This window comes from Neopsephotus bourkii, unplaced genomic scaffold (assembly GCF_033783945.1).
Source record: "Neopsephotus bourkii isolate Nb327-2 ecotype Australia unplaced genomic scaffold, CSIRO-AGI_Nbou_v1 NB_1768, whole genome shotgun sequence".
In the NCBI taxonomy this organism is placed as follows: Eukaryota; Metazoa; Chordata; class Aves; order Psittaciformes; family Psittacidae; genus Neopsephotus; species Neopsephotus bourkii.
The window spans coordinates 4,537,349-4,550,978 of record NW_026902242.1 but is presented as its reverse complement, the minus strand read 5'-3'; the positions used below and the strand labels follow the sequence as shown (position 1 = coordinate 4,550,978).

Genomic DNA, 13,630 nt, shown 5'->3' with positions numbered 1-13,630 from the left:
TGGGAAGAGCCTGTGTGTATCTTTTGAGCTCTAGATAACGGCCATGTCTGTTCTTAGGTGTGTGCACTTGAGTGGTACAGATATATTTTCATAAAGCAAACAACTTACACATGCAAGAGCCTGGCTTGGGCTCCGTGGCTTGGGCAACACCTCTGTGCTCTGCATAGGTGCAAAAAGGCTCATAATTGAACTTAAAATCTGTTTCATGGGGTCTAATACGACCAATTAACTAAGTCTCATCTGATTTATATCGTTGTGCCATATGGTGTGTGTGCAGGCAGAGATTTAGCCCAGGCAGATATTTTGTGGAAGAGAATGGGGAAGCAAGAGAGAAGCAGGGTGGTTAATCAACAGAGACAGGGTTCTTGCTAAATACATACTGTTTACCCTAAATAGCAGAAAGATACGCAACAGATGCTGAATTCTTTAGCACACTTGGCGGCGTAACACAGTATCAACACAAGTATGAACAATGTAAGCGATGTAGCATATAGGAAGGGATACTCTTTAAGGACTGAGTTGGAAAGGGTATTGCTTGTTGCTTTGCCTACGAGGTCATTACTGTGAGCGTTACAGGCAGTCTGCAGATAAAAGATAATACTGTCTGAATGGAGTGACATTGGTAATTATTGCTTATGCTTTGCTCTTTGCTTTTCCTCTTCCAAAATATCTGCTCAAAATAGGATTGCAATTGCTTTCCTTGTAGGGGTTTTTGTAGGACAAATGTACTGTGCTGTGTATTCCCAATAGCATCCTAAGCTTTTGACCAGCAATACAGAAACAAACTTTTCTCTGACTGAATTTGGAGGTGTTACTTTAAGAACCATCTCTCTTGGTCATCCAGGGCTCTTAAATGTCAGCCACTACTAATACAGTGCAGGAACGCATGTTTAGGCAGCACCTCTGAACTCTGTTCCTTTTGTGATGAACACAGTTGTGAAAACATTCAACTTTACTAAAAACCGTGTTGCAGGCTGAGATTTCCTTATTTATAAGCTCTTTCAGTGCTTTCTTACATGCAGGACAAATCCAGAAGCCCTAGACCAGGAAGCTGGATTCTTTCAGTCAAACTTACCGGAAGCCTAACACAAAGTGATTTGTGTCATTGAAAATCGCATGGTAGCAGAAATCATTTCACTGAGAGATGGTTTTGTTGTGTTTGATGAGGTACAATTAGGAACTAATTTGGCAGAAACCCTTCACCCTCCACATAAAGCAGTTGTATAAAATACTACAGTCAGCAAAAATCCATAGCAAATGCCTTTAATGCCTTTCTTTCATGAAAAAAGACTACAAACTCACATATCATATATAGCAAACCATTAAATGTTCATCACTGGGTGTATGTGTGTGTGTTAATAATGTTACCGGAATGAAAAAGATTTTCAGTCTTCTTTGTCACTTCACTTACTTGAATATTTTATCTAGGAGTCAGTGATTGGCATCACCCAGTGTTCCTCTGTGTGGAATGAGGCTGTACTACACCTTGGAGCTTATCTGTAGTTGAGCTCAACAGCCTCCTGCAGAGACACAGGTTTATGTTGCAAATTCAGATGTCCTGTTAGTAACATAGATTAAAACCATTTCTCAGGTACAGTATTTTCAGTTAATCGTAGTATCTTACCTTGCTTTCATTTACCTCCTCAACTCCTCCTCAACTAGTTTTAAGATGCAGTTCAAGAGGTTGATAGTTGATAGAGATAGATGGTACGGCTGCCTGATGACAGGAGGGTAGACTTGATGACCCAGGCAGAATCATAGAATAGTTAGGGTTGGAAAGGACCTCAAGATCATCAAGTTCCAACCCCCCTGCCATGGGCAGGGACACCTTGCTCTGAACCATATCACCCAAGGCCTCGTCCAACCTGGCCTTGAACACTGCCAGGGATGGAGCATTCACAACCTCCTTGGGCAACCTATTCTAGTGCCTCACTACCCTAACAGGAAAGAATTTCCTCCTTATATCCAATCTAAACTTCCCCTGTTTAAGTTTTAACCCATTACCCCTTGTCCTATCACTACAGTCCCTAATGAAGAGTCCATCCCCAGCATCCCTATAGCCCCCCTTCAGATACTGGAAGGCTGCTATGAGGTCTCCACGCAGCCTTCTCTTCTCCAGGCTGAACAGCCCCAACTTTCTCAGCCTGTCTTGATATGGGAGGTGCTCCAGTCCCCTGATCATCCTCGTGGCCCTCCTCTGGACTTGTTCCAACAGATCCATGTCCTTTTTATGTTGAAGACACCAGAACTGCACACAATACTCCAAGAGAGGTCTCACAAGAGCATAGCAGAGGGGCAGTCACCTCCTTTGACCTGCTGGTCACGCTCCTTTTGATGCAGCCCAGGATACGGTTGGCTTTCTGGGCTGCAAGCTCACACTGAAGCCGGCTCACGTTCATTGTCTCATCGACCAGCACCCCCAAGTCCTTCTCCGCAGGGCTGCTCTGAATCTCTTCTCTGCCCAACCTGTAGCTGTGCCTGGGATTGCTCCGACCCAGGTGTAGGACCTTGCACTTGGCATGGTTAAACTTCATGAGGTTGGCATCAGCCCACCTCACAAGCGTGTCAAGGTCCCTCTGGATGGCATTCCTTCCCTCCAGCGTATCAACCGAACCACACAGCTTGGTGTCATCGGCAAACTTGCTGAGGGTGCACTCAATCCCACTGTCCATGTCAGCGACAAAGACGTTGAACAAGACCGGTCCCAACACCAATCCCTGAGGGACACCACTTGTAACTGGTCTCTGGATGGACATTGAGCCATTGACCACAACTCTTTGTGTGCAGCCATCCAGCCAGTTCTTTATCCACCAAGTGGTCCATTCATCAAATTGATGTCTCTCCAATTTAGAGACAAGGCTGTCGTGTGGGACAGTGTCGAATGCTATGTACAAGTCCAGGTAGATGACATCAACTGCTTTACCGCTGTCCATCAGTTCTGTAGCCCCATCATAGAAGGCCACCAAATTAGTCAGGCAGGATTTCCCCTTAGTGAAGCCATGCTGGCTGTCACCAAGCACCTTGTTGATTTTCATACGCCTTAGCATGCCTTCCAGGAGAATCTGCTCCAAGATTTTGCCAGGCACAGAGGTGAGACTGACTGCTCTGTAATTCCCTGGGTCATCTATTTTCCCCTTCTAGAAAATGGGGGTTATATTTCCCTTTTTCCAGTTGTCGGGAACTTCACCTGACTGCCATGATTTTTCAAATATGATGGACAGTGGCTTAGCAACTTCATTCGCCAGCTCCTTCAGGACCCACGGATGGATTTCATCAGGACCCATGGACTTGTGCACGTTCAGATTTTTAAGATGGTCTCAAACCAGTTCCTCTCCTACAGTGGGCCCAAGGTCTTCATTCTCACAGTCCCTGCATCTGCCTTCCAAGACTTGGGTGGTGCGGTCAGAGCCTTTGTGAAAGAAGACCGAGGTAAGGAAGTCATTCAGAACCTCAGCCTTCTCCAAATCCTGTGTAGCTAGTTCACCCGAGAGCTTCCTGAGGGGGCCTGCGTTCTCCCTAATCTGTTTTTTATTTGCTATGTACCTGTAGAATCCCTTCCTGTTATCCTTAATATCCCTAGCCAAGTTTAATTCTAACTGAGCCTTAGCTTTTCTAACCTGGTCCCTAACTTCCCGGAAAACATCCCTGTACTCTTCCCAGGCCGCCTGTCCTTGCTTCCACTTTCTATAAAACTCTTTTTTCATTTGAATTTTCCTCAGGAGCTCCTTATCCATCCAAGGAGGTCTCCTGGCCCTCCTGCTGCACTTCCTTCTGGTTGGGATGCAACACTCCTGAGCTTGTAGCAGGTGATCCTTGAAGACCAACCAAGAGTCTTGAGCCCCCCTGCCCTCTAGGGCTATATCCCATGGAACCTTACTAAGCAGGTTCCTGAAGAGGCCAAAGTCTGCTCTTTTGAAGTCTAGGGCAGTGAGCTTGCTGCACGCTCTTCTCACTGTCCTAAGGATCTCAAATTCAACCATCTCGTGGTCGCTGCATCCAAGGCTGCCCTGCAGTGCCACATTTCCAACGAGCCCTTCCCTGTTGGTGAGCACGAGGTCAAGCATGGCACCTCTCCTTGTCGGTTCCTCTATTACTTGCAGAAGGAAGTTGTCTTCCACACAATCGAGGAACCTCCTGGATTGCTTGTGCCGGGCCGTACCGTCATTCCAACAGATGTCAGGGTGGTTGAAGTCACCCATGAGAACGAGGGCCTGTGAGCGTGAGGCTTTTCCTATCTGCCTATAGAGTGCTTCATCCGCAGATTCCTCTTGATCAGGTGGTCTATAACAGATCCCCACAGTAATGTCTCCCATCACTGTTTTCCCTTTAACCCTGACCCACAAGCTCTCTGTTAACTGCTCACCAGTCCCCAGACAGAGTTCCATACTCTCCAGCCTATCCCTAACATAAAGGGCAACTCCCCCTCTGCGCCTGCCAGGCCTGTCTTTTCTAAAGAGTCTGTAACCTTCCATTCCAACACTCCAGTCATAGGAGCCATCCCACCATGTTTCTGTGATGCCTATAATATCATACCCCTGTAGACGAGCACACATCTCTAATTCCTCTTGTTTGTTCCCCATGCTATGGGCATTTGTATAGAGGCATCTGAGCCGAGCTCCAAATGAAGCCGGCTCATTGGCTGGAGCAGCGGAATATCTCTGCATTGCTCCGAGCATTTATTATAGGTGCTGGCAACTGACTGGGTGTGTTGGGATGGAATGATGCCCCCCTCCCCCAACACATCTAGTTTAAAGCCTCCTTGACCAGTCTGGCAAGCCTCCTACCAAAACTGCTCTTCCCCTTCTTTGTCAGACCAGCTCCACCAGCTCCCAGTAGACCTGGCCTACTAACTTGGGTCTCGTGTTCAAGACACCCAAACCCCTGACTATGGCACCACCCTTTTAACCATTTATTAACCTGGCCAATCCTCCTAGCTTTTTTTAAGGTCCTCCCCTTTATCCTGGAGAATAGACAAAAACACTGTCTGAGCTCCAGAGCCCTTAACCACCTCTCCCAGGGCTCTGTAGTCCTTCTTTATGTTCCCCAGGCTACTACTATCTATATCCCTAGCACCCACATGTATCACCAGAAGTGGGTAATAGTCAGTGGGGCTTACTACAGCAGGCAGCCTCTCTGCCGCATCCCTGATCCGTGCCCCTGGTAGGCAACACACCTGCCTTGAGACCAAGTCAGGCCGACAGACGAGTGCCTCTGTCCTTTTCAAAGTAGAATCCCCTACTACTATGACCCGCCACTTTTTCCTGGCAGCACCAGTAGAGATCTTCTTTACTAGTGCATCAGCCGGCTGTTTCTGGCACGAGTGTGTTTCCTCATGAGCCCCCTGCAGGACAGCAAAGTGGTTCTGTGTGAGGGCAACAGGTTTAGGAGGAAGTCCCTTGCTTTTAATTGTCCTTTTCCTCCTTTTTTTTTTTTTTTTTTGTCACCAATTCCCAGCTTCATGGGTTAACAACCTCCTTCTTTCCTCCATAAGCTATAGGGGAAGCTTGAGGACTCCGCACAGTTTGGGCCAGGAGCAAGCATTTCTGCTTCCTCTCAGCTTCCCTGACATCTTGTAGCCTATTAATAGCATCCCGCAGCTCAGCCCCTGCTGCAGGAGAGCCTCCACCAGGGAGCACCCAGTGCAGCCCTGCCCATTGTGCACCTTTCCCTCACCAGAGCAGTGCAGGCACTCTCTACACCCCGAAGTCTGCACTGCAGCCTCCCCTCTTATCGGCTCTGTCTGTGTGCCTATGGTGGCCACCGCCAGGGCAGCCAGAGCAGAGCTCCCAGACCAGGCCCTGGTCATGCGGCGAGTGCTCACCATCGCGCTCGAACTGCCGCGCAAACTGCCTCGCCGCGCTCCCTGGGGCAGGTTTTTAACCAATCAGGGCTGGTGCCGCTCCTCCTGGCTCCACCCCCTGTGAGTCCCTGCTCGCGTCAGCTGAGCTGCCGGCTCCAGGGCAGGTCTTGTCGAGGCCTTGAGGCTCCCTCGGTGGCTCTTGGCGCTCTGAGCTGAGGCTCCTGGGCGCTGATCTCCCCCCGCTCCAGTGCTCAAGGCGTCCTCTCGAGCTACTTACCTCAGCAAGGTAGTCCTTGCCCATTGTATCTTCCTAATACACTGAGGTTAGGAGTAAATCACATCTGGCCAAGCAACCCAGCTTGCAGCCAGGTGGCCTTTTCTGGAAGGGCTGGAATAGAGACACCTCTGGGACTTGGGCCATGTGCTGCTTTCCATGTCATGTATAGCTCCTGGGCTCCTCATGCACTGTCAACTAGCTAAGATGGAGCATTTCGGAACTTAAAACACCCTAAAAGAATGAAAGAGTTGATTTTTTCAGGTGTATTTACCTTTTGTGACCTGCAGGATGCTGACAGCTTGTCAGAAGGGAAAGGAAACCAGAATTCCAGGTCTTGAGCACACACGGTTTTCAGCATCTTAAGCCACTGGCAGTTCCAAACAGTTGAGTGGGAAATTTAGTGCTAGTAGTACTAAGAGTATGAACATAGTTTACAGTTAATTTTCAGACTGCCTTGCTCATGCCCTCCTTGTGAAATGCCCCATTCTCAATGCTATGAATAGAAAGGGTTTAAAGTAGCAGTATGAGGAGGTAATGTAGGTGTGATGGACAGCAGGCATCTGTTAAAGGCTGCCCTTTAGAGCTGTGGTTGTGGAGAGGCCTTTAGGGCACAGTAGTTACAGTAATGGTAAGATGTGAGCCTCTCGGGAAGGAATAGAAAATATGCACTGGTGGTTAGACTTGGTTTTCTCTGGTTTTCTGTTTGTGTTTAGTTTTACTGGCCGTCACTGCTCCCTTTGCCTTACTTCAAGGTTTTATTTCTTCTGGCCCTTGGGTGCTTTGGTTGGGTGGTAGGCAGGGCAAAAGAATTGATGCTTTTTGGGAAAGGCTGTATTAGTGGCATAGGGGACTTGTTTTTCCCTGTGGAAGACCTGCATACAACAGCTACTCACAATCCAGCAGCTGTGCCCACAGTGATCCACCAACTTCTGTCTTGTGTGGTCTATGGTTAGAGTCATGCTTTCTTCCACGGTTACACTCTTGCTCCTATGAACTCTACTCTCACTTGCATGTTTGGCTTCTGACAAGTCACCCCATCAGCATCTGTCCAGTTCTGCTCCTGCTCGCCATGTGAAACACTTAGCTGTTGAGATGGTCTCCTGTTTCCTTACCTTGCATGTCGTTAGAATGTAGGAGTCACTTTTCATCATTTCAGGTCTCCCCAAAGGACTCCACAGCAGCTGCTCTTTTAGGATAGGAGTCAGCAATTATATCACATTAAATCTCAAAACAGTCCTAGCCTCTCCCCAGGTTTGCTGCTTGGTCTGACAAAGGCATGCTTGCCTATAGCTTTGGTTACACCTCTTCAGGGAGAGCAATACAGGATAAAAAAACAACACTTTATCAATCACATTTATCATTAACAAAGCTTGAATGGAGAATGGAGGACTTGCAGCTTTGGGGGAATGTGATCAAGAGGGTGAGATCCTCTCTGGTTTTACCTTCTTGTGAGTCCTTAGTTTGGTGCATTTCCTTCCAGCTTTCCCATAACTGGCAATACAATGACACTCTGGGTTTGCCAGATACCATCTAAATGCTATCGCAGTAACTTCTGCAGGCTCATTTTTTACATCGCTTTGTCCACTTTAAAATGTGTTGCCCCCTTGTATCATTGGGAGGCACTGTGTGACACAAGATGGAAATGGAACACATTGGAATACAATGGAAAAGACTGAAGGCAGGTGCACGTGGCTGACCTCTCCCATTCATTATATTTCATGTTCTATTGTGTCACCATTTATTCATCTCTTCACAAGTTAACTTTCCCTCCTTTTTAATTGCTCATTATAAAGACAGTAGGGTTTTTTCTCCCAAACTTGTAGTACTTTTTATTGCACCTCTTTGAACTTGTTCTATTTTTGCTCTGTCGGTTTTTTTCCCCTTAGATAATTAACCATGAAAGAGTATGGTATTGTGCTGGTTTGGGTTGAGATAATTTTCTTCATAGTAGCTAATTTGAGGCTACGTTTTGGGTTTGTGCTGGAAACAGCGAGCAAGTGGCTGTGTGGTACTTAGTTGCCAGCTGAGGAATAACTTCAACAGAGATATTCTTTCTCTCCTTTCTGACATCTTATCTAACTATGACATGTTTGTCTGCTCTTCCCTAGGAGTTTTTGCTGTATGGCTAAGTCCATGTAAGCCCATTTCTGAGATTTAGCAGGTCACAGGTGAGAAAACACGGATTAGCCTGAGCTTTCTTCTCAGTCTTGCTGTCTCCTGTAGTGCCATGTGTTCTGCACCCCGTGCTCCCTTTAGCACTGCTCAGTGCTTGTTGAGGGGAGCTCCTGTGCAAGGAGGCAGAGGTCTCATCTCCCTCTGACTTCTGCTTGACAGATTCTTCATCAACAAACCAAATGAACTATTGAGAAGAAAAATGTGACGTGCAAGCCAAGTGCCCAGAATAAGAGCATTTTGTCTTCCTATGACTTCAACCTTTCTGGCTTTAGAAGTCTAATTTAAAAATAAATTAGTCCTTTACTGTTTAATTCTCTTGTGGTGTTGATGTGGGAGACTTCAAAGCTCCAACAGAAATAAGGTAATAAAAGCAGACAATGACTTTGGTTATGTATTGTGTATCATAAATATTTGTGTCTCCGCTTTCTTTTTAGCTGGCTGAGGAAATATAACTTGCTGAAGGCAGTTACCTTTGTTCGAAGCCAACTGAGACAGCACCAGCCCTCAGTAATTACAGCCATACGGTTTCCAGGAGACTCCTCCTTCACCAGACCTGTCGTCTCATGTCCCCATTTGTAACGCTGTTCATTATATTCAACCTGCTGCCGTCACTCTGGAGCTTTCAAAAGGTATTCTGTGGGCTATCGTGCTGCAGGATGTGGATAATGAAACAGTTCGACGTGACTTGTATTATAATGGGCACACCTAACTTTCATGCAGCTTGAAAAGTAGACTTAATAAAAGCCAGAGTGAAAGGCATTTTATGTTTTTAATAAGGAGTCTCATATGGTCTAACCTGCTGGTTTTCATTGTGTGTCTCTTCTCACGGTCTCCTTTTGAGGTACCTGTCAGAAGAAGAGCACTGAATGTCTCTTAATCTTAAAGCTTTTTGGGAAAGTTCAGTGGTAATCAACACTCCTGATAAGTAATTTCCAACTGCAGTAACAGTGACTTAAAGTTACATCTTGGCTATTAAATGGGTCATTATTTATTTGCTGGTAAAGATGGTCCTCTTCATCAAACCCAGAATATCTGCACGCTCCAGAACAAAGCATCTGTTTAATCACTGGTGAGCAAATTTCTTAGTATCTGATTATAAGCCTGTAAAACTTCCCTCTACCCTTGCAGTGCCTCAAGTTGGACTGTAAAAGGGGCTAAAGGAGTTTGTGCTGCTCTGTCCTGAGGCAGGATGGAGCCATGCTCCATGTAAAGCTTTACACATTCCTGGAAGTGTAATGAATGGAGACAAGATCAAGCAACAAAACCTGAGACCTGAATGTGACAAGAGCACTGAAAAACAGCTTCCAGAACCAGAACTCTTTATTGCAGTGCTGTAACCTTCTGTTTTTTATTGACTATACAGTCATTGCTAAAGCTGCTCCAGGGAAGCTCCCTCTGTGCTATTGCAGACCTGGATCAGCATGGGCACCACAGCATAGGTGAGAGACAGGATGTGGTTAAACTGAAGGTGAGGTGGGGAGGCAGCCTCTGGAGGGACTTCTAAATAGAAGGTCCATGTACATAATGGTCATATCCAGGTCATATAATAATGGTGGATCCAGGTCATATGCATAAGAGTGACAGCCCAGTTAGGAGGAAGAAAAGCCCTGTCCCCCAAAGTGGGCAGCTGTGCTTTCAGTGGAATAGGTTAAACAAATGCAGGTAACTGATGTGATTGCATGAGATGGGAGCTGGATCTGTAAAACAACAGAAGTTCTGTTGGTCAGTGGTGGAAGACACTTTGAGCAGCTGGTTACTTTCCCCTTTGATTAAAGACATGTGTGCTCTGGTGCACACCACCTCCCAGTTCTGGATAAAAAGCCAGAGATGCACTACCAAAAATACTGCTTTTCAACTCTGACTGTTAAATGATGGTATTAATGTTTCTCCTTGTTGCAGCTGGGAATAGTCATGTTACCTGTAAACTTCAGGCATGTATTTTGCACCTTCTACTTAGCATTGATGTATACCTAAAAGCTGAAACTCATGGAGCACTTTACTGCATCTGATATTAGTTGCTTAAAGTAAGTAGTAGCATTACCAACCACTGCCTTTTTTTGACAGTGCTTGATGGGTTGGTTCGTGTCAATGCTTTGTTATGTAAATGTCTCTTTAACTCTTCAAGAAGTGTTCAGGGAATGGTTGGATTTCAAGCCTCTTTACCTTTGGGAAAGGTGTGCATATGGAAGAAAAGTGTTTGTGATCATGCAAGAAGATCTTGCTTTTGTGTGTTTATGAATGCCTAGAGAGGGAACTGGAGACATCTGGTGATGGTTTTAGACAAGAACTAGCCCAAAATATTTGATAAAAACAAATTTAAGAGATATTTTCATGGAATTTATTGCTTAAGAGGTTTTCCCTTCCCTGCTGGAAAGCCTTGAGTTGGCTCAGAGTTAGTCCTTAAGAGCTTGGTGGAGCCCAGCCAGATTTTGACAACCCTTTGATGCAGAGGGTTGACCAATGTACAGGGGGGTTGTACAGGGGCGTTGGAGGAATTCGATTGCTTAAGCAAAGGTATTGTCTGTACCTATCATGCCTACTAAGCAGAACAAAAGCACTAGCTATTGATAAGGAAAAGCAGACACCTGGTTCTATTGACAAGGAAAAGCAGACACCTGATTCTACTGATAAGCACCTATTGATAGGGAAAAGCAGACCCCTGAATCTACTGTTAAGGGGAGAAGCAGATGGTTGATGGCTGGGACCAAACCCGAAGGCCATACGTGAAGACTAAAAGGTGAAAAGTTCAAGAAGAGGAAGACTCATTTACTTCACCTTGAAGACCCCTACCTATGACCAGAGGGGGCACTGCGCAGGCGCAAAGGACCTTCTAGCTCACTGTAATACGAAGCGGGGATAGGACATGAATATGTATAGGCGTATGGTGCAACCTTATAAATGTAAAGGGAAACAACACTGGGGCACGCATGACTTTTGGAGGACCAATCCCCCGTGCGTCTTCAGCTGAATAAAGCATACCTACTTTACAACTTTAACGAAGTTGTGGAGTCTATTCCGCTATCACCTTTAACCACTTCCACTTCCTTTTACCTCCCATTCTCAGCTTTGCAATTGTCATAGTTGCAGGAAGTAATGGTCTGTCTTCAGTTCCTGTAGCCAAGCAGTGCTTGTGCAGTGTGATAGGGGATCCTGCCTCACTGCATTGAAAGACCCAGCTCTTCAAAGAAGTGTCTAGCCTTCTTTTTAATGACGGGAAATTCTGTGAAGCATGATTTGTTGTATTATGTACTGACTAGTGGATGCTATCATGCACAGTTTCTATAGCTAAGAACATTTGTATTGAATACAGTCTCGTGCAAGGTTTCTGCAGTGGGAAATATTCAGTCATTTTAAGTTGGTGACACAAGTCTGGTTGAATTCAGTAAGACCAAGGTTCACCCACTAGCTTACAAATCAGGTGAAAAATAACACTAAAATGATCATTTACAGGTTATTCTTCCACATGTTGCTGAACTTCATGCTGTGTAGGCCAGCTTGGTGAAGCTGTTAGTGGCTGCTATGTGCTTCACAGCCAGAAGTATTGATAGACCTTTCCATTGATGATGGTCAATACCTTTATGGTGCCGTGTACTTCTGTGTTGCAAAGGACAGAATGGCATTAGACTTAATCCTTGGTCTACTGAAAATGACTTACTGCTTCACACCCTGTGTAGGAGGACTGCTGGACACTGAAGTGGGCAAACTTCACTCTATTTATGGGTTTCTTTGAGGTGAGGTCTGAGTTCCTTATGGAAGAACTAATGTTCCTTGGAAATGTCAGTCAGAAGTTTCCATTTTAATAACATGCCTGGTTGAATACCAAACTGGCATTGCAGATTGACACTGTGCATGACATGACATGTCATTATATACATGCTAACCTAGATTACCACTGCAGCTTCAATTCCCCCAAAATACTGATGTTATACACTTATGGGAGTAGCTTACTTGTTAATGTATTTGCCATTTTTCACTGACCTTATTGTGAATGCAACCTTGCTGCAGGCTCCTGCAAATTGGAGCTCTGCTACAGTATTCTCATTCAGTTAATACCTGCACAACCACATGCTTACTGGAAGAGCACTCTGTTCCTCCTCCCTTCCTCCTGGAATACATTAGCCTAATAACCAAAAGGACAGTCTACATCTTTATTTATTTATTGATGTATTTCTTGGTTCTGCTCTGTGATAAGAGGCACAGTGCCTTCACTCAGACAGTGTATGACATGGGCAATTTCTCTCCATATTGGTGTTCATCTACATGAGCATTTATATATATTCTTCATTCGGCCTGAATGAAGGAGTTTTCCTTTATTTGCTATGTTAAAATAAAGCTATGGTAAGGGAACATGCTTTCAGTAGGGGGAGGAGATTACAGATTAACGTGGTCAGTGCCTTGTTTTAGGACTTTCAATACTCCTGCATCACAAAGCTCCCTACTGTTAAAATTTGCATACTATTTCAGTTGTATAGTAATGCTAATAATGTCATTTCAGGTTAAAATAGTTTTCAACTGTGAGAAAGATGGGTCTTTCAGGGAATGCTAAAGAGAGAAGTCGGTTTTTTGTGTGTTTCCTAAGCCAGAGAGGGTGGAATGAGGGAAGGAAAACAACACGGATGGGATTCATTTGGAAAAGAGTAGGGGTTATTTTTGGTGTCACACCATTACTTATGTCCCAGAGGAAAGAACTGGAAACTGGAAATGAGGTTACTTGATGGCAAGTTCTCAGAGTCTTGCTTTTGCGCTTATATAGAAGACCACCTTTGCAGAAGAGGCTGTATGCTCACGAATTCCCCCTTTGTTATCTGCCCTGTAGCCCGGCCCCTTCCTGGAGGGAGGTTTCTTTCATTGGATGCAGATAGCATAGTGCTGGTGAGTCGTGTGTTGTGGAGGGGTGGGGGAAAGGGGAGCATGCGGCTGTTTCTGGAAAAATGACTGGTGATTTTGTCCCGAACTTTAAAACTTTATGTAATTTCTGGATAGGGAATGGCTGCTTCTGTGTCCCAGGACTGTGAAGTGGGATGAGAGCTAGAGAAATGATCCAAGGGACTTTTGTAAAGAGAATTCGTTAGCTATTCACATGGAAAACAAGGAGCAACAGTCTGCCTCTGAGCAGGTAAGTCATGTTGCCCTGAAGTGATAGTGTCAGATCAAGGGCTGTGAAGAAACAGATCGAAATTTTCTTGGGCACTGTCTCAGGGTCATTAAAGCCAGCCTTCAGACACAGTGAAGGGTTAATTTTCTAACATAGTAGGGACAGAGAGGAACTGAAACTATGACATTTGTCTTTGAATTTAAAAAGGACACAGAAATTGAAGAAGAACAATCTGCAGATGCTAAGGGAGGCACAGGGAGCTTGTAATGATCTTGTCGCTTGT

General features: G+C 45.3%; 1 long non-coding RNA gene across 1 annotated transcript; it reads left to right on the top strand.

Moving 5' to 3' along the window:
• Positions 1–8,692: 8,692 nt before the first annotated feature.
• LOC133226098 (uncharacterized) lies at positions 8,693–13,049 on the top strand. The gene is made up of 3 exons (XR_009729402.1): positions 8,693–8,881; positions 9,381–9,691; positions 13,006–13,049. It is a non-coding gene; the product is annotated as an uncharacterized LOC133226098 (long non-coding RNA).
• The last annotated feature ends 581 nt before the right edge of the window (positions 13,050–13,630 follow it).